Source organism: Palaemon carinicauda, chromosome 2 (genome assembly GCF_036898095.1).
Source record: "Palaemon carinicauda isolate YSFRI2023 chromosome 2, ASM3689809v2, whole genome shotgun sequence".
NCBI lineage: Eukaryota > Metazoa > Arthropoda > Malacostraca > Decapoda > Palaemonidae > Palaemon > Palaemon carinicauda.
This window is the reverse complement of record NC_090726.1, coordinates 143987130-144010051: the sequence shown is the minus strand read 5'-3', so window position 1 is coordinate 144010051 and position 22922 is coordinate 143987130. Positions and strand designations below refer to the sequence as shown.

Sequence of the window (22922 nt, the reverse complement as noted above, 5' to 3'; positions counted from 1 at the left end):
AAACCAGCACTGGTGACTGTGTGGCCATTCAGCACCCAGTTCATCAAATTTAAAACTTTAGAGTTACGATACGAGGTAAAAGTTGAAAGAGGTTGGACAGCGAGATGGTAGAAAGGAAACAAGAAAGGAAGTAAAGTAGAAAGATATAAAGCAAGTGCAGTTAGGGACCGAAGGAATTCTGCAAACCCTATAACTAATGCCTGGAGCGTACCGTGTGAACTGAGGATTACAAAATCAAAGGTATTCACATTGAAGACCTTCTGTGTTCCAGTTAACTATAAGCCAAATTTATGTTTACAGAGTATTTTTGTTTTAGTGATATCGTTTTATAAATTACTTCGAAACGTGCTACGTTCCAGTGGTTTCCGAATAAATCTAAATAGGATGAAGTGACTTCGTGCAAACTAGAATGATATGGATAGATTTGTGGGAAAGGATCTCTCCAACCCTGATATTACAATCATCTGTAGTTTATATTTTGAAGCTCCTATGTTCTAAAACAAACGATGGGTGAATCAATACCCAAAAACATGGGAAGTCTGAAGAAAGATAAAATCCTAATATCAAAATTACTTTTGCCACACGGTAAGGTTAACAGTCTTAATTAACACGACATTGGTAAATAATTGATATTAGAATTTAGATAATAAAAGTATCAATGTCTATATATCTATTGCTTCCAAATACAATGATGTTGATTAATCATTTTGACAAATCTACAACAACGCCCTACGGAAGTTTTTCTTCTTATTGCGGAAATATTGATGAAATGTCACGAACATCGTTTACATTTCTGTACTGGAGCCAAGTAAAAATAATTCAACAGAAAGCCCTGTCTAATTAATGCAATGGCAAGGTAATTAAAGGATCTGCTGATTTCACTACCATTGAAACCTGTTTAAACCATATAAATTCTATGGAATAATAAAAACAAGTTAGTTCAGGTACGTGGATAGAAATGTATTGTCGCGAATCTTTTTGAAAAATTCTGACAGATGTGGCTTTAAAATAAAAAAATTCAAGTAAAGGTATGAAAGGAAAACATGGAAAACAGAAAAAGCAATGTGAGAACTGGAAAAAAAAAACACGTTTGCAAGTGGAAAGGGAAGGTGAAAATCGTAAAGGGAAACAACTGAAAAGATAAAGGCAAAGGGAGAGTAAAAACGGCTCTGAGAAAAACTACCCAGTGGTTGAAAGAAATGAGCTTTTGTCAAGACATTAGAAATGCTTGTTCCATGGTAACTGCTTTTGCAGAGGGAACCTTTCATTGTCAGATTTCTGAAACAAACACGAAGTTTTAAACTTTGAACAACAAGAAGCCAGAAACAAAAAGCATATAGGTATCTACGAGAAATGTGTATAGTCAGAAACACTTTAGCTATTGATACAGAAAAATAAACACAAGCAAGTCAAGCTGGTTTTGGTCATGATATTTGTACCTTTGCCGATTCTCAACATCTATTGAAACTATTAGGTGATAACCTTATTCATCAATGATTTGAATAGGGCGACGGAAGTTTTGTCCACAGCGAGCTTATCAAGATAATTAAAAACATCTCAACATCATCTAAGCTATCAGAAAAGTATATAAATGCAGTGATTTTTAGCGTGACACTGTCAAAAGAGCTTTAAAGCTTCTATTACATAAAAAGAAAAAAAAAATCACCAAAACGCTTTGAAACATAAATTATCCCCAAAGCACAAATCAGAACATTTTGCTACCAGATTTCTGATTTTATGTCTGGGTTGAGATTGGAAAATCAATATAAGATTCTTAAATGCATGGTATAAACAAGGAAATTAATTAATGCATTAGGTAGAACACATCTGCATCAGCTTCAGAATGGATTGGTTGGTTATCGAAATTGTTAGAAATTGTAAGACTAATTCAATATATTATAAACAGAATCAAATGTAATCTAGCCTTTATTTCATGGTCTGCAACAAAATTGGAAAAGAGCAATCAGAACTTGTCAACTACAGTAATTAAGCCTCGTGTCAGATGTCACGTTTTAGAAAAAGACAGTTAACTCATAGAATTAAAATATAAATGAAAAAAAACATTGCAATGGAGATGGAACTTTCGTTTCTGTATTTTTTTTAAATTTTGGGTTCAAACACAAGTCAACATTTGCATATATTTGAGAGATGATGGTGTATATATGTACTTCTTTAAGGGAATTTTTTTTTTTTATTGCTAGTTTTCATTTTCATTTACAACAACAATGACAGTGATTGCGTTTAAGTAAAATTTCTTTTTTTTCTACACAAATCTTTCCCTTTCAGACACTCAATAAGTCAATTATAAATTTCAGCTAATTACTTTTTAAAGATGGACTTTTTTGCCCTGGAAGAGATAATTAGATTTTGAAATCGATTAGGGCCGCTATCCGTTTCCAAAACGTTATTTCTCATTATTTCAAACCTTATGTTCGAGAATGTACAACTGATAAAATGATTTTTTTTTTTTCATGTTAACGGAACCTGATCCGGGCTATTCATTCTAACAACATGTGGTATATCATGCAGATCCGTATCGCTAACCGAATTTGACGAATAAAACTAATCTCTCAGTGGGGTTGGAGTTGGTTCACGCGCGCAATGAGTACTCTCGTTAGTTTTTCAACAATCTTCACACATCACTTTGACATACGAAAAACTACCTTCTTTGACGTAGTGATAGAATCCCAGCAATCCCTTGATTCAATAAGGATATTCACATTAGTATTTATGAATACACTTCCTTTCACACCTTTTGAAAAAATAAAACACTAATTTTTTACGTCATTCCCCAAAAATACTATTTTACATTCTTTACAATTCTTCTTCTGTAATTCCATAAATTTATCTTTACCAATTTAACCTCCTTGACGTGAAGTCACAGTATTTTCTAAACACACAGCTTTCAACGACTTAACCTGTTTACCACCAGTTCTTTAAGCTTCAAAAGTCATAAGAGGCTATTTACTTTTTGGGGTTATCTGTGTGTATACATGTATGTATGTATACACACACACACACACACACACACACACACACATATATATATATATATATATATATATATATATATATGTGTGTGTGTGTGTGTGTGTGTGTGTGTACGCATAAAACTCTTGACACTTTCAAAGTGTCTCCTTAATTCTGCTCCTTTCCATTCTTCAAGTATCTTTCTATTTCTAATCAACCCATGATTTTCTCGAAGTACTATATATTCAATACATACATTTCCGATCCCTTTCATATGCCCTTAAACTTACCGTTCGCTTCCCTTCCCTATTTCATAGTCATTCTGAAAACCTCACGCACTTTCATATCATCCATTATGGCTGTTCTTAATTATCCAGAAAAAAAAAAAAATAAATCTCTTGGATTGTTCTAAAGTTTCAATGTCATTAATCTCTTCTTCCTCCACAGTATAAAAAATGGACGCCTTCTGAGGACCATTAATTAGAGGTTATTCAAATAGTTTATGGCCGGCAACTTTCCTCTTTCTTGCGCCTTTCTCTTATGACTTACGTGATACATGTCCAACTATAGTGTAGAAATTTACGTTAGCCATTGTACTATTAAAAACAATCCTTAGCTATAGCGTGAGACATCGGTCTCCTTATATAACCTGTTTTTAATTATCAGTATCTCATTTACAAATTTAGGTGTCTAGCTACTGTATTTCAATAGCATAGATTATCATTCTTGACAAAGAGATTTTATCTAAATAATATCATCATAATTATCAATAACAATTATTATCATTATTATTATTATCATTATTATTAATATTATTATCAGAAATATAAGAAACTTCGTAAGCCCCAACTTACGTCTTCCTAATTATATTGATGGAAATACATTACATCTTTGCGATACTAAGAATTATTTTTTGTAACAATAAAGCAATTGTCTTTGCTCTATTATTTTTTCTTCCATTAGTTGAGGCGGATATTATTGGATTTGTAAATCAGGAACTCGATCGACGACTACACCTTTCAATGATGACACTCCCTGAACGTGAAGCAAAGGTATTTTCATATACGTACTTCATATTTTAATCTAAGAGTAATGCGTATGGGTATTTTACTTTTTAATGAAGTTAACATTATACTTCCAATTTTCAAGTTTAAAACAAATTAGAAATATTGGTAAAAATGTCACCCATAAAAAAGGCAGCAAACAAATCTTATCTTTGTGATTCTTACGTTCATAGTAACTATAATGATTTTGTTACTAATAATTTAAGGCTATTTTACTTGGCCATTTTGAGAGAGATATTGCAATTTAGCGATACCTTAACTATATACTATACCAAACATGTTTAAATAAAAGAGCTACTTGAAAACCCAATTTGTTTACATATTTAATATGTAGACCTTTTCTGTCAGTCCGGAATCGCACATACAATTTCTAATTCAATAACTTTTCATAAAGATCTGATACTCCATCAAATATTTATGAGTTTACATTTCTTTGACTTTCATCATTATTTAATTGTACTCATATATTTGCAGGTTACATACAATTGCATGAACTGTTATCTGAATAGACCAATCGAATAAAAAAACATTGATAAGTTGTAAGCGAAGGTAACCCCTCATCAAAATCCCAAAGGCAGCTCAATCACAGCATCGTTCACATCATACAGTACCTATCTTGAGACATATGATGTGCGTGTTAAACTCGGGTTTCAGTCGATAAAGGAATCCGGCACGGTAGAAGGTACAGTGGGGCTTCTTTTGTTTTCTCTTCCATTGACTGCTTTTTCAGAAAATAAATTCACATTCATATATATAACTATTAAATTCATATATTTTCATTATTATTATTATTATTACTATCATTATTAACCTACAACACTACCTGAAAATAACAGGATACTGCCGACAAGGGATCCAACAGGGAAAATATCCCAGTAAGGAAAGGAAATAAACTATATGTGAGGAGTAATGAATGAAAAATATAGAATATCTTAAGACCAGTAACAACTTTAACATATAGCTCTCATATATGAACTATATAGGGAGGCTTATGTCAACCTGTTCAATATAAAAACATTCGCTGCAAGTTTAAACTTTTGAAGTTCCACCAATTCAACGGCCTCGTAGGAAGATCATTACGCAATCTGGTCGCAGCTAGAATACAACTCCTAAAATACTGTTTAGTGTTGAGCTTTGATGGAGAAGGCAAGGCCATTAGAATGTTTCTAAAAAATAAATTTTCAATCAAGAATCACTCCTAAAATTTTAAAGTTGTATATGGTTGTAGAAACATCATAAATGCACCACGCATTAATTTCATCTAGATCTTTATCAAGGGATTTAGCAACTCCAGATCTACATTCAGGAGATGAAATTGAGGCAAAGAGAATATCAACATCTTAATATAGAACGACCTTGTTTTCTAGGCCAAACCACATATCATGTGTATATACTGAGGGCCAAGAACACTACCCTGTGGAACACCAGATATCTTAGGTTTCATTGTAGTGTATTACAGGGCAATGTAACCTAGGAAAACAACTACTTTTTCTTATAGAAAAAATTACGCTCTCTTCAAAAATGACACTCGTTCCCGTCGCAAATGAATAGTTTCAGAAATATATATACATCTATATCCTCCGATAATGGGGGACCCCAGTGGGAACTCGGGGTTTTGGGTGGGGAAAACATACTGGGGAATCGATATATAAACGTAAAACAAGCCTTTTCTTCTCTATACATTACCTTCTTGAAATTATAATAATCGGAGGAAAATACAAAACAGTATATCTGGATAAACTTTGGAGGCGCCGTTGCAAAGATTGTGTCATGAAAAAATACAGTAACCAGTGCTGCCAACGTCCGATGTAGATCAAATGTTAACATTCCATGCTAACATTAGCACCCGTACGTTCGTTCGTTCGTGCATATCAGTTTCGCCCTGCGCAGAAACCCCTCCCCCCTACGCAGAAGCTTTTTCCCATTTTATTACTCGTTTTATTATCCTATTCCTTTTAAAATCATCTCATTCTATATTCCCATTCGATATTATTTATCAATCATTCCATTTTATCTTCCTAAATTGGGTTTATTTCTTTTGTTATTTCCTTTTCACTACCCGGTTTCACATAAATTCTTCCTCTGGACTAGTTTCCCTATCCAGTTCATTCATGGTAAAACCATCTCATTTTATATTTCCTTTCAATACTATTTATCATTCATTCCATTTTACCTTCCTATATTGTTTTTTATTCCCTTTTCACTCCCCAGTTTCACATAAATACTTTCCCTGGACTAGTTTCCCTACCCAGTTCATTTATGTTTACCCTCTAGACTCCCTTATTTTTCTGTTAACCAATCAGGAACCGATACGTATTCAAAGTTTACACAAGGGGGTTGACAACTGATATTTCCCTACCCCCTTCCTTTGTCTCTTTAAGTGGTCTGTTCATTCCTCTTCCACGAAGCCCTTTCCCTTTGTAACCTTTGGACTAGTCAGGTGTCAGTCATTTTGATTGAGATTTATTTTTTCGTATTTTACGATGGAGGAAATTATAGATACTTGTAACGGCTTCAGTATTTCGTAGCTAAAAGCATTTGCTAAATTCCATGGTGATTTTTATGATTCTTCTGCCAATGTTGATATTTTCCTGAAATCACACAATGTAATTCCTCAACGCTTGCAGTGCCCCAAGTGTCGTTCCCCCCTATCTTACAGAAAAGACATTCACGTGTTTTATTGCAATACCGAATCTACCATACCTAAAACCAAAAAGAAACGTCGTTGTGGTTATACCGTTACTTCCTATAAAGGTACATTTTTGGGAAAAAGTCGTCTACCCCCATGGAGGACTCCCGTGACCCGCAAGTTTCGACGTCTTCTTCGTAAAAGTAAGTCAAGGTTAGGTGTGTTTGTTAGGTTCTGTGCCTCTTTTTTGGTTTTATTGTAGTGTATTACAGGGCAATATAACCTAGGAAAAAAAACTACTTTTTCTTATAGAAAAAATACGCTCTCTTGGTAATTCTGTGTATCATTCGTAATATGGAGAATTTTACCGTTTACAGTAAATACCTGAGGTTTGTGACCTGTCATACTACTAGACTAGGTTAGGTGGGTTTGTTAGGTTCTGTGCCCTTTTTGTACTTTTTATATATTGAGTAAAACTTACATGGAGAAATTATTTAAAATACGTATGGAAATATCTATCATTGCTATCGTTAGTAATGTCAGTGTGCCGTTGGTAACTCTGTGTACCATACGTCAACGTTGGTAACACTGTGTATTATTGGTAACATTGCTAATGTTATCGCTCGCAGTACATTCGTAAGAGAAGTGACACCGTTGAACAAGTGCTTATATTTAAATATTTTAACACAACATATATGACATCAGTGATTATATTTAACCATTTTAACAGAAAATATATGTTTTCCTGTAGGAAATAACGTAATCTCTCTTATAGGACAGGCTTACCTTCTCACTCTTTGCAAATGCCAGTGGGATTGCAAGGTGAAACCCCTACTGGTGTATCACTACGATACTCCTCGAGCCTTCAAAACCCACAAAGTCACTAAAGAAAATCTCCACGTGTTGTGGAGGGCTAATGGAAAAGCATGGGTAACAAGAAAATTGTTCATCGAGTGGATAAATACTTGTTTCGGCCCAATTGTGAAAAAGTATTTGGAAGAGAACCGCCTCCCTATGAAATGCCTACTAGTGCTGGACAATGCCCCTGCTCACCCTCCTGCCCTCAAGGAAGATATTGTAGCAGAATATTCATTTTTCAAGGTTCTCTATCTTCCACTGAACACCAGCCCTCTCCTCCAGTTCATGGACCAGCAAGTGATTTCAAATTTTAAGAAGTTTTATGCGAAATATCTCTTCAAGAGATGTTTCAAAATCATTGAGAACTCAAAACTCACCCTTTGTCAATTTTGAAAGGAGCATTTTGATATTGTCATATGCCTCAAAATCATCGAGGTGCACCTTGAACTCTGCTTGGAAGAAGCAGTGGCCTGATGACGTCTCCACGCGAGATTTCGAGGGCTTCCACTCAGACCAAGCTGAAGCCAATTCCGAAAATGTTAATGATCCTGAATCTGTTGCTCAATCTGAAGTTGCCGAGATCGTTACACTCGGGAAGTCCACGGGTCTGGAAGTTGATAAGGCCGACATTGATGAGCTTATCGTGAAGCACCAAGTGGAACTTACGACGGATTACTGGAAGGAGTTGGAGGCCATGCGAGTGAACGTCGTTTAGGAAGAGTACAGCCGGGGGGGGGACCCACTACCAACACCAGAAATTGAGTAGGGTCTAGATGGCTACTTTAAAATGGTGGCTATCATAGAAAAGAGACACCCAGAAAAAAATTTACAGGTTGTGCGCTTGAGTACTGTAATGAAGTTTGCCTGAGTCATTTCAGGAAAATTTAAGAAGCAGGCAGAAACAAACTTCATTGGACGATTATCTTAATAAAAGGCCTTCGGTAGAAACAGAACAAGCACTGGCTAAAAACGAAAGAAAAGTGGCAGTGATGAAAAAAATATGTAACGTAATTAAATTTAAAAAATACAAAATGTAAAGTAAAAAAAAAATAAAACAAAATTAGAAAAAGGAAAAAAAAATTTTTTTTAAGTTTATCGTAAAGTTAAGTGTTAATATTTCCTGCCAATTGTAAATGTGTTTCCTAAAATTAAGTGTTAATGTTTTCTCTCATTTATACATCTGTTTTGTAAAGTTAAGTGTTTACGTTTTCTGCGACTAGTTGACGTTTTCTGCCTTTTTAATCCTCCTCTACTGCCCCGCACTTCTTTCTCGGACATCGCCTCACTCCAAAGATATGGTTCCACATTTTCGTTACTGTATTTTTACTGTTTGCTCTAAATGTACACTTCTTTTACAGGTTACCAATGGTTAAGTTATTATTGAATGATCATACATTTAGTACTGTTTAGTGGTGTGTATCCTTTTCATAATCATTTAATGTGGTGTTTTTGTAGGGTCTGGAACGAATTATTTACATGTAAAATGTGACTCACAAGACGAAAAAAAACTCTTTATGAAAGCCATTACGGAACCAATCAAATATATATATCTGTGTGTCTTTTTACTGCTATTTGAACAAATGCGGTGGTGCTTTGCTGTAATGGACATTGCAACTGGTTATATTTTGCCATCAGAGGGCACCACAGCTTACTGATTACAAGTTTTAGTATGGCCAATTGCCGTCTGTGTTTCGTTGGTCTGTGGCCAAATCCTCACAGAAATCCCAGCAAAGTTCCTGTCTTTCCTGTACTGTTTTTGGTTATGGCTTAGGGTGAGGGGAAGAGTACTTGTTAGAGCTGTAAGGGGTGTGAAGGGAAAAATATGTATGTCCGTAAGTTCAATATAATTTCATACGTTGCTAATTCTACCATTATAATGATTCTGATTTATAATCATATGGTATAGTTGTAGTGGTATTTGCTAAACCGTTCTTGCAAACAACTTTGTTAACAAAAATTATTGATTTATAATTAGTTTTGTTCTAGGTTAGAGCGAATTAGTTTAAACCTTTAGAGAGTTTTTATGATCTTGATCAACTTACTCTAGAGTTTGTTCACCGTGTTAACTATTCACTACATCCGCAAGAAATCTGTTCTATGTATTTGCTATTTTGTATGTAAAGAAATTAACATATTGAGTGATGTTGTAACTTTTCAATTCCAGTTTGTATTCAGGAGAGACTCATACATGGCTCAATGCTGTAAAATATTCATAAAATCACCAGAGAGAGAGAGAGAGAGAGAGAGAGAGAGAGAGAGAGAGAGAGAGAGAGAGAGAGAGAGAGAGAGAGAACTCCAACTTGAATTTAAGAAAGATTTTTTCAATCTGGAGAAAATACACGGCCAAACTGACTAAATAATCGATCATTTTGGTCAACAAGTTGTTTGCAAGAATGGTTTAGCAAGTAACACAACAAATATTTCATGTTGAAACATGAAAAAAAAGAGGATTTGAGGAGAAAATAGGAAAATTTTCTCGTTCAAATTCTCAAATTATCTATAAATACAGTATACTTAAGGAACAGAAAACGGCAAAGAAGAGAGTTTTTAGTCTGTTCGTCCAGAATATATGGAAGAGCACGTCTAAAGGATATAAAAATAAAACCAGTTAGTTTGATGAGAAGTGAAAATGCAGGTAATGGAAATGAGAAGGGTAAACAATAACTAAAAAATTGTAGAATACAGTGCTTCAATAGAAACGGGAAATAGTGTTCTGGTGAGGTAAGATGTTTAGTGAAGAAAAAAGAAAAAGAGCACTGGAGTACAATCCAAGGACAGAAATTATGTTCATGTATGGGTACAGTTGGAATCAAAAGAACGCCGACACTCAGGGGAAATCTTTCGTCAGATGTCTCTAGTGTTCCCATGACAAAACAGACAAGGAGTTGCTCTTCTTACAACTCCTACGAAATGGGTGGAGCATTCTCCAACTTTAGCGAATCAAAGACAGTAAACGGCCGTCTTTGTTAGCAAAAGCATACAAATGTTACAAAACGAGTTGCCAAATTTCCATTCTGTATGATCATTTAACGTCTCAACTATCCACTACAAATACAAAACACACACACACACACACACACACACATATATATATATATATATATATATATATATATATATATATATATATATATATCTCCATGATTATTTTTCAATTACTGCTTTTTCGTAGGAGGGACAAAGCAGACTTTCCAGGAAAGGGTGGTGGTGGTGGTGGTGGTGGGGGGGGGGGGTTCCCCTTCACCCACTGCCCTGGCCAGTCCGACACTGAGGAAATAAGAAAGTCATTTCTGTTTTAGGGTTTGTGGAGACAGATTAATTGTAGAAACTTGATGCATCCTGTAAGATATTGTATCATTGCGTGAATGATGTTCGATAACCGTTAATGTTCTACGAAATTTAGCTAACCTAATTCATTATTAGTTGATTTGCAAAAGATAGCAGCAGTAAAATAAAGTAGCTGCTATTATTGGAAGGTTGATAAGTAACGAAATTTAAGTATTAACCTTGCTTAATAGATATTCGATTATGGATACTATAGATACTGATGAATGCATAGCACCTTGGATACAACCAAAATTTAGTGTTTTGTATCGAAAATAAGTTGTATTGAGGTAAATGAGGACGAAATTACATTGTGGCAAAAGCTTTCAGAAATTTGTTTTATTGACAAATCATATAAAGAAGCTATTTAGTGAACGACAAAATTTTCCAAAATTTTGTCATGAAACTATAATATACTTATTTTCCCAAAATGTATTCTCCTCTAATTTGCCCGAAAAAATACATGTGGAGATGGCATAAGCACAAAATTATTCCTCATTCTAATACCCTGATTATAAGTTATCAATGATTATATTCAGTAATTGCTAGTAGCTTTATCTTGAAAATTACACAGCTTTGAGATCTAACTAACTTCTTATCAGTTTCATGCACAAAGGTCTGATAATCTTGATTCAAATAGGCTTAACTCTGTATGGTAAAGTTCCTATTTACAGTGATCAAGTGTCCAAAATAACATAGCTATGTGGTGCTGGATGTGGGTCTTTTGGCCGGGTGAATTACTCCAGATAGATGAACGCTTAACAAGTGAAAAATGCATTACTTTCCGTGAAGCTCTAGTTACGATTGTTCGAGCAATAACTATCCATACCAGCTCCTCGGCTTATCAGGGTATTAGTTAAACGACAATTTCTACAGCTGGTGCCGTAAGCGAGGAAAGGGAAAAACCAAATATTAAAATATCTAATAAATGAATATTTGATTGTCCTTTTAATCACTAGATCATACAGATGAGGAGCGATACCCTTGGATTCTTAAATATCTTCTGTCTCTTTAGATTTTATTTTTCGAGTTTCTTCCTCTATCCCCTAGCATGTCGTGTTAGATCTTTATTCTTTAACATTTGTGCTCATTTCTTTCATTCTTTAGGTATTTATTCTTTAACATTTGTGTTCCTCTGTTTCATTATCTAATATTTGTGTCCCTTTCTATCATTATTTATTCATTTTCTTATTAAACATTCTCATTATCTTTAAAATGAATGCCGTTCTGCCTCCGTGCTCGTCTTAGGCCGTCAATTTTGGTTCTTAGCTTCGCACGGTCCCTCTAGAAAAGAAATCTCTCCCAAGCGGCAGCATGAAACACCTTCACTTTAACATTGCGATCTAGAATTATTTGATATTTGTGTGAAGACAAGATGTTCATTAGCTGGATTCCGAAATAAGGCATTTGGGGCTCTATATTTCATTTACCTCCATCTTCGTAAATTTCCTACATAGTGTACCAACCGTGTGTCACACGATCGTACATAGTTCATTTTGTGTATATATTGCTTGTATCTTCGCTCTCGCACTAAAAAGAACCTGAAAAAACATGTCTTTTTCCTAGAGGTAACGGTGTCAATTTTGAACATGAAATTTCTTGTTGCCTTGAGCTTTTGTATATAAAGGAGAGTGTTCTATAATAAACTCACTCAGTTGCTTTCATCCTGTCTTTGAGTCACAACCTTTCTCTCGGCCCATCACATTTGTGACCCCGGAGTGACTCCCCCTCCCCCCCCACCTCTCACCATTACTATGACGCCGTCAACACATACTTTCTGCAGCAGTACTCGCCGTCGCCACCCGCCCGTATAGCAACGCTTTTTCAGCTCTCTCAACAACCGTTGGGGTACCTAAGGGCTTCGCTCACCCTCGAGAAAATGACCAGTATCACTCGCTGCAACCTGCCGCAGACGGCTCTCTACGTGAGGTGAACCTACTTAATGCCCTTTGGGTCAGCCGTTTACCCAACCCTGCACGCGCTGCCATACCCGATGTCGATAGTTTACCCATAAAGGACTTGATGACCAAAGCCGGCGCCCTTATGGACAGCCACTTCATGACCTTCAAAACCTCCATCAACGCATCCACTCCTGACGAAGAGGACACCTATTCAACTTCAACCGAAGCTGACGGGAATGCCGTAGGACACGCACGTCTATGAATACCGTAGGACACACACGCCTATGAATGCCGTAGGCCTATGAATGCTGTAGGACACACACGCCTATGAATGCTGTAGGACACACACGCCTATGAATGCCGTAGGAAACACATCCTTCCCCGTGATGAGCCTGAGCGGCAACAAAGCCACCCATCATCCACCACTCGCTCGCGCCCCAACCAACGACTTCTACTGCCACTCACTGCCGCTAATCGGCGCAGTTTTTACTACTACCTCTCCAGATTCAGGGCGCCGTATCTAACATGTTCAGTATGTCATTTTTAGGGGGGGGGAGCCATGTACCAACCGTGTGTCACACGATCGTATATAGCTCATTTTGTGTATATATTGCTTGTATCTTCGCTCTCCCCTCGCAATAAAAAGAATCTGAAAAAACATGTCTGTTTTTCTCAGAGGTAACGGTGTCAATTTTGAACATGAAATTTCTTGTTGCCTTGAGCTTTTGTATATAAAGGAGAGTGTTCTATAATAAACTCACTCAGTTGCTTTCATCCTGTCTTTGAGTCACAACCTATCTCTCGGCCCGTCACAATAGTATTCAAGGTATATATGTAATGATAATACATTATAAACCCATAACCCAAGGGATCATTGGAGAAGTTGGGAGTGTGTGAACGTCAAGCCATAACAGGATGCGAAAGTAAGACCAAGCTAAATCATTGCTTAGGTAACATTTTGTATGTAGAGTCAACATATCACAAGCATCCCGTGAGAAACAGTTGACCTCTTTGATCTCTACACGGAACCAGATGGCTTCCGATTATAATCTAGTGTAATCATATTTGTGATAAATGATGAGATAACTAATACAACGTTATCAAAGCAAACCTATGTTTTGTTAGTTCTTCTTATCTTTTCAAACGGAATGGTCTTCCAACCAAACCATCCATACTCTAGTGATGGAGTTAACAATAAATTTGTTTAAAGTTAATTTAACTTTGACTTATTCAAGAAGTAACCTACAACTCTAAATAATTCTATATCACATTGAAGAGATATGAGACAGAACAACGAATGTGTGCGTATGACATTCTCACATCAACAATATAGACGACTGCAAAATATAATGACCAAATTATACGGATCCTTAAGGAAGCAAATCCTCCAAACACCCTAAAGATGACTCACTAATTACAGCTATTTTTCCCCCTTATCATCCATTATTTAGATAAGCATTTGAATCTAAATAAAATAAGCCTGTTATCTATACCCTGTAATATCTATCGCTAATTTTGCCATACGACCTCGGTACTCATCAAACGAATAAAGCTCTTGCGATAAAGACTGAATTAGCAATGTAGCAAAGATTCTACTGTATGTATTTAAAATCCTATTTCAAATGTCAATGCTAACCATTTTACGCAAAGATCACAGACGGTGAGACGGCATAATTTTGGAAATATTCTACAGTCAAGCATCCTTACGTATTACGAAATGTTGCAATCTATGAATATCTAAAAGCTGAAAAAAGTTCTTAACAGTAAATCTAGCATCTGAAAAATAACGATGATCTTTTGGAGGCATAATACAATAATTTCTATTGGAAACATTGCATAATAATGCTAACCAAAATTTGGATATGCATAAATGTCTAAAACAGATTTTATGTGCTGGTAGATTACTTCATTAATTAGAGTAAATTCAAACAATTTGATCTCTCTCTCTCTCTCTCTCTCTCTCTCTCTCTCTCTCTCTCTCTCTCTCTCTCTCTCTCTCTCTCTCTCTGAATGTCGTTTAGGTGGGTATAACTCATGTCGGGTGTTTTTTTAATACTTTACAGCACTGAACCATAATTAAAACTAATTTTTTCTTTCTTCAGTAACTTGAACATATCCAATGTCGAAATAATCTAATTTAGCTTTTAACAAAAGAAATTGTGCAGCTCCGACAATCCAAACTTTTCTACATGGTTTTGTTGGTTCATGATATATATATATATATATATATATATATATATATATATATATATATATATATATATATTAATATATATATATATATATATATATATATATATATTAATATATATATATATATATATATATATATATATATATGTGTGTGTGTGTATGTATGTGTGTGTATTTGTGTATGCAGTATCTCTAGTGGATATTCAAGAAGTCAAATGATAACTGAGAATGAAATATAGCAACTCGATTTGTAACATTTTAATGCTTTCGCTAACAAAGACAGCCCTTTACTCTCTTTGGTTCGCTAAGGTTGGAAAAGGCTCCTCCCATTTCGTGGCAGCAGTAAGAACCACTTGTCTGTTTTGTTATGGGAACACTAGAGACATCTGACGAAAGATTTCCCCTGTAGTCCAGGGGTTTATAAAGAAATATTAGGGCGAATTTATCTACAAGCATGAAATTTGCCACAGATGTTGGTTAGGCCATACTGAACTCATTTGATGAGGGTGCCAAAGCCCATAATCACTGGGTCCTCCATAATGGCAAAATCCAATATGGCCACCACTTGGTTTTTCATTTTACAATAACTTTACGACTAAAGGTCATACATCATCGTATAAAAGCACTTTACTGGGGTTTTCGACCTCAAAGAATCCGAATCTGAGCTCAAATTTTGCATAGCACATCCCATATGCTGGGTATATTTGCAAATTTTCTTTAAAAGACAGATGTGAAGGGTCATATTTCAGACTTTGCTGTTCAATTGTAGTTACTTTCCAATATATTTATTTTCCTTTTGTTCTCATACCTACCTAATAGAATCTTACATTGTTTTGTCATTAAAAGTTCATTCAAGACATCTCGTTTACCCCCCTAAATAATCTTTTTATTTTTCTCCTCAGGTATGTGTGACGTGTTGGTGGTGATGAAAGAGACATCGACGTGCGATTTTTGAAAATGTCTAGTACCAACTGGCAGCTTTGTTGTCTCTGTCAATCTGACAAAGATGAACATTTACAATCACCAAAGGAGAAAGAAATTTTCAGTCTCGAAAGAGACCTAAATGGCTTCAAAGAAATCAATGCTGTTCCTTCTGGTATTGCAGTGTTGTTGGAACAACTCGACGATGGTTCGGGAATAGCAAACACGCTTCAATCGAATAATTGCAAATACCACAAGACTTGCAGAAGCTACTGCAGTAGTTTTCGTGTGAAGAGACTGCGTCAAAAGCAGGAAACCACTGCGCAAGCTCCACCCAAAAACTACGATCAGCTGGGACTTCTCATGGAACAGGAAAAGGTAAAATATTCTGTGTCATCTGCAATGAAGACGACAAGACCAATTTACGCAAGGCAGCAACTGATAAAGTTGATGCCAACCTTAAAAGCTGGGCAAAGTTGAATAATAATTTTCAGTCGATTGGAAAACTGGTTGCACAAGCTGCCGATGCCCATGTCGGTAACACTTACTATCATGTTAAATGTCACTTTTAGTCTTCGAGATTCTGGACGTGCTGCACAAAGCCGAGCTTCCACAGGCCCTGCTCCACCTCAGTTTGACCCAATCGCCACGGCACAAATAATAGCCATTGTTGAGGATTCTGGTTCAGTGTTTAAGCTCTCCTCTCTACGTCACATGTATCGGACACTGATGGAGGAACAAGGGAGTCCATGTCTGGTCACATTCAACACAATTTAAAGATCATCTCCTGGATCATCTTCCTGATTGGGGCGAGTTTGCATAAGGGAAAGAAATATACATTTCTAATTCTACCAACGTTGCTGACTTAGTTACAAAAGCCCATGATACCCTGCCTAACCAAGATGAAGCTTTATTGTTGATGCGGGCCGCGGTGATTTTACATAAGCTTTGTCTTATAAAGCAGAAATCATTCAATGGGTCATTTCGCCAGACTCCCTTACTGCTCCTGTACCAGAAGAGCTTCGGAGTTTCAATAATGTAATTCTTCAAGGTCCATCCATCCTGCAAGATCAAAGAGATATTGAAATGGATAATCATGTACAAGGCAGGATTGTCATTTACAACACCTACCATGGTACACACCATGTCACTAAGACAAGCACCATACGACACAGAGTAGAACAAGAAACCCTATTTGTTCTGTACAAAGTCCTAAAAATGCATGGAGAAGCACGACCGAAGAAGCAGATAGAAAATGTTCACCAAGTCGGAATGTCAGTGTCCTATGATCGTGTGATGGAGGTAAAGCGAGCTGTCGCACGAGCAGTATGCAAGCGTCATGCTGAGGACGGAGTTGTGTTGCCAACAAATATGCGAAGGAATGTATTTGTGACCTATGACATGGACAACTTGGATAGTCATAGCAAAGGAAACTTTTCTCAGGAGGAATTTCACGGCACCACTTTGAGTGCAACCAACCATCTATCTTGGGAAAACAAGGGTGAACAGCGAGATCCTATTGAGCTAGACTTCTCTGATACATCTGTACCCCAATTTCCGGACTCATATGTTATTGTACAACCAGTAGAGCTATCTAATAAGCCTTTCTTTCTACCCAGAAACACCAATTAGCAACTTTGACCAACTAACAACTTCATAGACACGGCCAAGGGGAAGGACGAAGCTTGGATGAAACATATTGCCACGGTGCTAGAACAGGACACAATTTCAGCTGACGAAGTTATCACCCGGTCAGGGTACAACTCTTGACTCATGAGTGAGGACTCTTTGAAACCACCTGCAGTGATAGGGGTTTTGCCAGTTTTTCCAGAAAAAGCAGCTTCTGCATCCATGATAAAGCATGCAATACACCTCAATATGCAAAGTACACAGTCTCTGAATCCTGGCTAGACTAGTGTCCTTGGTGCCGATCAGCCAATTTATGCCATAGCAAAGCAACTGCAATAGACATTCCCAGATATTCTTGGCGAAAATAAGCTGCTTCTGCTGCTCGCAGCTTTGCACATTGAAGAAAAGATTCATCAGATGATTGGAAAGCTACTAAGAGACTCAGGATGGGCGACAGCACTTTCTCAAGCACAGGTTCTGACATCTGGACGCACACAGTCATCCCTTGATGAGCATCACATCATACGTGCACCAACTATCTCTGATGTCTCTTCATCTCCTGAAGAACAGGGAATATTCAGCGTACTGTTCCGAGGTTCTCGAGGCACCATAGTCACAGGAAAATTGGCATGAACTCAAAAGAACAGAAAGCCCACAGTTCAATTATTGGTCCACCATCATGGAGCTTGAGCTGCTCTTGTGCTGTTTTATCCGTTCTCTCTGCGAAGGGGATTTTCTTCTCTATGTCCAAGTATGTGATGAGCTTTGTCCATGGTTTCACGTGATGGACCACAAAACTATGCGAGATGGCTGCCAGTACATGTTCGGGATATGGGACAGCTAGCTGAGAGTCACTCAGATGTACATGCAAAATTTCTGAAAGGGAACTTTGCCGTTCAAAGGTCAATGCATAAGTTCAACTTTATTGGGAAGGATCAGTCTCATCAACAGTCAAACAAGAGCCTTCAAGCTCATGGTGGGGCTGCTGGGCTGTACGAAAATCCTGAAGCGCTTACACTTTACATGCTGACAGGTCCAGATTGTTCCTGGTGTGTTGAAGAGTTTGACATGGTTTTGGACACCCCGTGCTCAAGCACTGCTCACCATGAAGAAGCACAGAGCTTGCTAGTAAAATACAGGAAAGATGTCCTGTCATTGTTGAAAGTATCGAAGAGCTAGGATATCCTATTGTTGCTGGTTCGGAACTTGTTGTGCTTGACACCCAAGAAGTCATGGATCAAGAAGTCGTCACATCTCTTTGCTGATATGGAAGTTTTTTCGCTTTGAAAATCAAAGGGAACCACCAAGTTTGGCTGACCATGGCTCACTTAGATCAGGCAGAAAGTCTGATATTCTGGAATGCATCAAAGCTCCAACTTGTCGGTCATCTCAAGCTAGGCGTGCAACGATTGTTGTGCTGGACATGGCAGCAGATATTCACATGGTGCGACCTACATCAGCAAAAACATTTGTCGAGTATGCTACACAACATATGATCCTGTTCCTGAAATCACAGATAAATCCAGCAGTTTCCAGCATTGATGCTGTATGGGACACCTATCCAGAAGAGAGTTTGAAGTCCCTCACACATCAACGTTGTAGTACAGGTCCACGAACTAGGGTTGGAAGTGGTAGCACACGAATCCCAAAACATGATTGGAACAGTGGATTCCTCAAGAACAATGACAACAAGAAGGAATCTTTCATTTTCCTTAGTTAGGAGATAGTCAAGAATGACTGGGGTAGGAAACTCCTGCTCAGTACCAAAGGCGAAAATGTTCTATCCAACAGACAGGCTGACGTCTCAGCACTCAAATCCTGTGATCATGCCAAGGCCGATACGAGGATATTCATTCATCTGGCACATGCAGCAGTCTAGGGCCACAAGATAGCTATTGTTCGTACTGTTGATAGTGATGTGGTTGTCCTTGCCATACACTTCTTCTCAAGCCTTGGTTTCTTGGAGCTCTGGATGTGTTTTGGGAGTGGCAAAAAAATCTGTGACATCCCCATCCATGACATCTGTGCTCACCTTGGACCTTCCAGATCTCTCGCGTTGCCCCTTTTCCATGCAATAACAGGGTGTGACACGACATCCCAGTTCCTTAGATGTGGCAAAAAAACTGCTTGGACATCTTGGCAAAACACTAATGGCATTGACCATTAATCCAAACCTCCTCTGCCTCGATTCTCTACACATGCAGAATCTGGAATGATTTGTGGTCATCATGTACAGCAAGGGATGTGGACTGACCTGGGTCAACGAAGCTAGAAATCGGCTATTCACGAGTGGTAGAAATACCCTGGAGAACATTCAACCTAAACAAAGCAACTTTGTTTGAACATCTCAAGCGGGCTCTGCTTCAAGCAAGCTTCTACTGGAAACAGGCAACCGTAATTCACCAGACTATTCCCAGCTTCACTGCATGGGGTTGGCAAAAAGAAAACACTGGTATTTGGTTACCACACTGGACAACACTTGAAGATGCCAGTAAAGCATGTTCCATCCTGCTGCACTGTGGCTGAGAATGGGCTTGTACAGGAAACTGTAAATGTAGCAGAGCTGGAGTCCAGTGCACCGGGCTGTGCAAATGCAAAGCCGGGTGTATCAATAATGATGATACTTAGACAAATACCTTCTACAGTGACAGTTCATTAAGAACAGACTCAAAATTTCTTCATTAATGAACATGTTAAGAAACAAATAGAACCGATAAAGGTTTATACCATACATGTCCGTATTGAAATACATATTCTAGTCAAAAAATTTCCTTTTCAAACTTTAGATTGGCAAAAGTACATGTGCTAAGTGAAATTTGAGCTCAAATTTAGATTCATTAAGATCAGAAACCCATACAATTGCTTTTACTTTGTATGGGTTGTAAAGTTATGGCAAAATGAAATATCGAGTGGTAGTCATACTGAATTTTGCCAAAATGGCGACCCTAGTGAATATCGTCTTTGGCGTCACCAAGAATTTGGTTCAATATGACATCATCTACATCTGTGCCAAATTTCATGCTTGTAAACAAATCTGAACGATGGGCCCCCTAAGGGCCTGGACTACCGAGTGTCAGCATTCTTTTGATTCCAACTGTACATAGGTCAGGTAAATTACCCTGAATAATGGGAGAGAAAATATTTGGCAGTGCTAGAATTATAAGATGAATCTGAATAACAACTTTAAGGAAAAAGAGAAAACAGTAACATATTTGAGTGACGCGAGACCTAAGGGACTAAGACTAATTTTTTTTTTTTCGTACGATCATGGAAATGAGGGTTGTAAATATAAGAAAAGAAAATTTAGAGCTTGAAAAATTGATTAAAATGTGATGATGCTTCATGCAGGTAAAAGAGGTATTGAGGGACTGACCATGGTGTTAACGCTAATTCTATAAGAAGTTGCAAGAAAATGGATTAGGTTGGGTCAAGTTAAGTTAGGTTAGGTTAGAAATTAATGTCTACCTCCTACTGGGATCAAACCCTTCGCTCTTCAAATTAAAGGCAAACTCGCTATAAATCATGTCACAGACTTTCATACAGGTGTGTTTTGCCTAACTTCATGATCTACCAGGTGCCCTGATTGATAGCTTTTAATTCGAATTATCCCTAATGAGTCAATAAAAATGAAAATCGCCAAAATTTTGTGCTCAATTAGAAGTAAATGTCTACGTCATACTAGGATTAAATCCTAGTCTCTTCAAATGACAGGCAATGTCGCTATCAATCATGCCACCGTAGGTTCTAAAAGAAGTTAGAACCTAGGTGCTAACTGAATTTCAGTATTTACTTGTGAGATCACAGTCTTCCATACCAACTTTCTGGCCCACAAGGTTACCTAATTGATAACTCTGAATTCGAATTACCCCTAATTTCCATTTATATTGACTCATTAAGGGTAATTTAAATTAAAAGTTATCAATTAGGTCACCTGGATAAAATTTTCTGGTATGAAAAACCGTGATCTTCTCTGGATATCCAGAAATGCAGTAAACGATTAAGTATCGACTTCTTTTAAAGCAGTGGTTCTTAAACCTTTTGTCTTGCGTCCCCCTTCTGCATTTAAGCATAGATCCCATGACCCCTCCCCACCCTTGAAATTTTTGCCAAACTAGAAAGTACCGTATAAAGTTTTTTAATAAAACAATATGTTGCCTTTTGTATACTAATATACTTCATTGATTATGTGAGTATATGGATGAATGATATATTTTCATTTCATTGCTGTTGATTTTTATAAGAATTTACTGAAGTATATTTCAATAAAATGAACACTATTAACAGAAAATGGGTATAACAAATATATGATGAAACAAAATATTATGTTAATCTTTTTTTCAAACTGTTTCGGCATTATAGAGATTACAGTTATTATATTGCTAAAAAAATACTAAAAAAAAAAAAAGTACTAATTACTGCAAAAATAAAACCTAATTATTATTCTTAATACAATCATTCTTGGATTATGACCACATAAAAAAAATATTCACATCATCCTTTGTGATTTATTTATCCATATTTATGTAGTATTGGAAAACGAAAGACATCATAATTACATTTTTATTTTCGTTGTTACTATTCTAACTTCTTGTAATATTATAGAAAACTTGGATTGTAGCCAGTATCCTTTTTGGTTTAGTGCTACTCATCCGTGGGATGGGTGATACTGGCTTTTTTGACCAACTAGTCCGGGAATATTTGGTGGTGTTTGGTTCAATGCACATGGAAGATCTCTTGCCCCATCAAGCTTATTTCTTTTCTTCATTTTGATACCAAGTGAAGCTGCTTCACACAGGTGAGTAGACGAAAAGGGATCAATCAATTGTAAGATTCGCTAACTGCTAACTGATTTTCAGGTAAACTGAAAGAAAATTTTATCCAAAACCTTTCCATACCAAGAGAGGTAAAATCATCTTTTGCCACAGAATTGAACTTCAGTTCTAGGAGCCCTGTTTGCGCCCACCTTGGAAGCTCCTGGCAACCCCCTATGGGGGTGTGCCCCCAAGTTTAAGAATCACTGTTTTAGATCGTCTAGTGGCATAATTGATAGCAGTCTTACCTTTCATTTGAAGAGATTAGGGTTCGATCCCCGTATGAGGTAGATATTTATTTCTATTTGAGCCCTTTACTGAGTTGATTTTCATCCATTTTGACTCCTTAGGGGTAATTCAAATTAAAAGCTATGAATTAAGTCACCTGGTGAGTCAGGGAGTTTGGTGAAAGCCGCTGGTATGAAAAAATGTGATCTCACGAGGTAAATCCTGAAATGCAGTTAGCACGTAAGTTATGACTTTATTAAGAGCCTCTGGTGGCATGAATGATAGCAAGCTTGCCTTTTGTTTGAAGATATTAGGGTTTGATCCCTGTATGAGGTACACATTTATTTTTATTTGGGCACAATATTATGGTGATGTTCATCCATATTGACTCATT

The 22922-nt window shown here is 36.9% G+C and overlaps 1 protein-coding gene across 2 annotated transcripts in view; it reads right to left on the bottom strand.

The window, feature by feature from the left end:
* LOC137622218 (glycine receptor subunit alpha-4-like) overlaps nucleotides 1-22922 on the bottom strand; it is a 300662-nt gene that overhangs the window by 107998 nt on the left and 169742 nt on the right. The gene's annotated exons all lie outside the window — the stretch shown is intronic.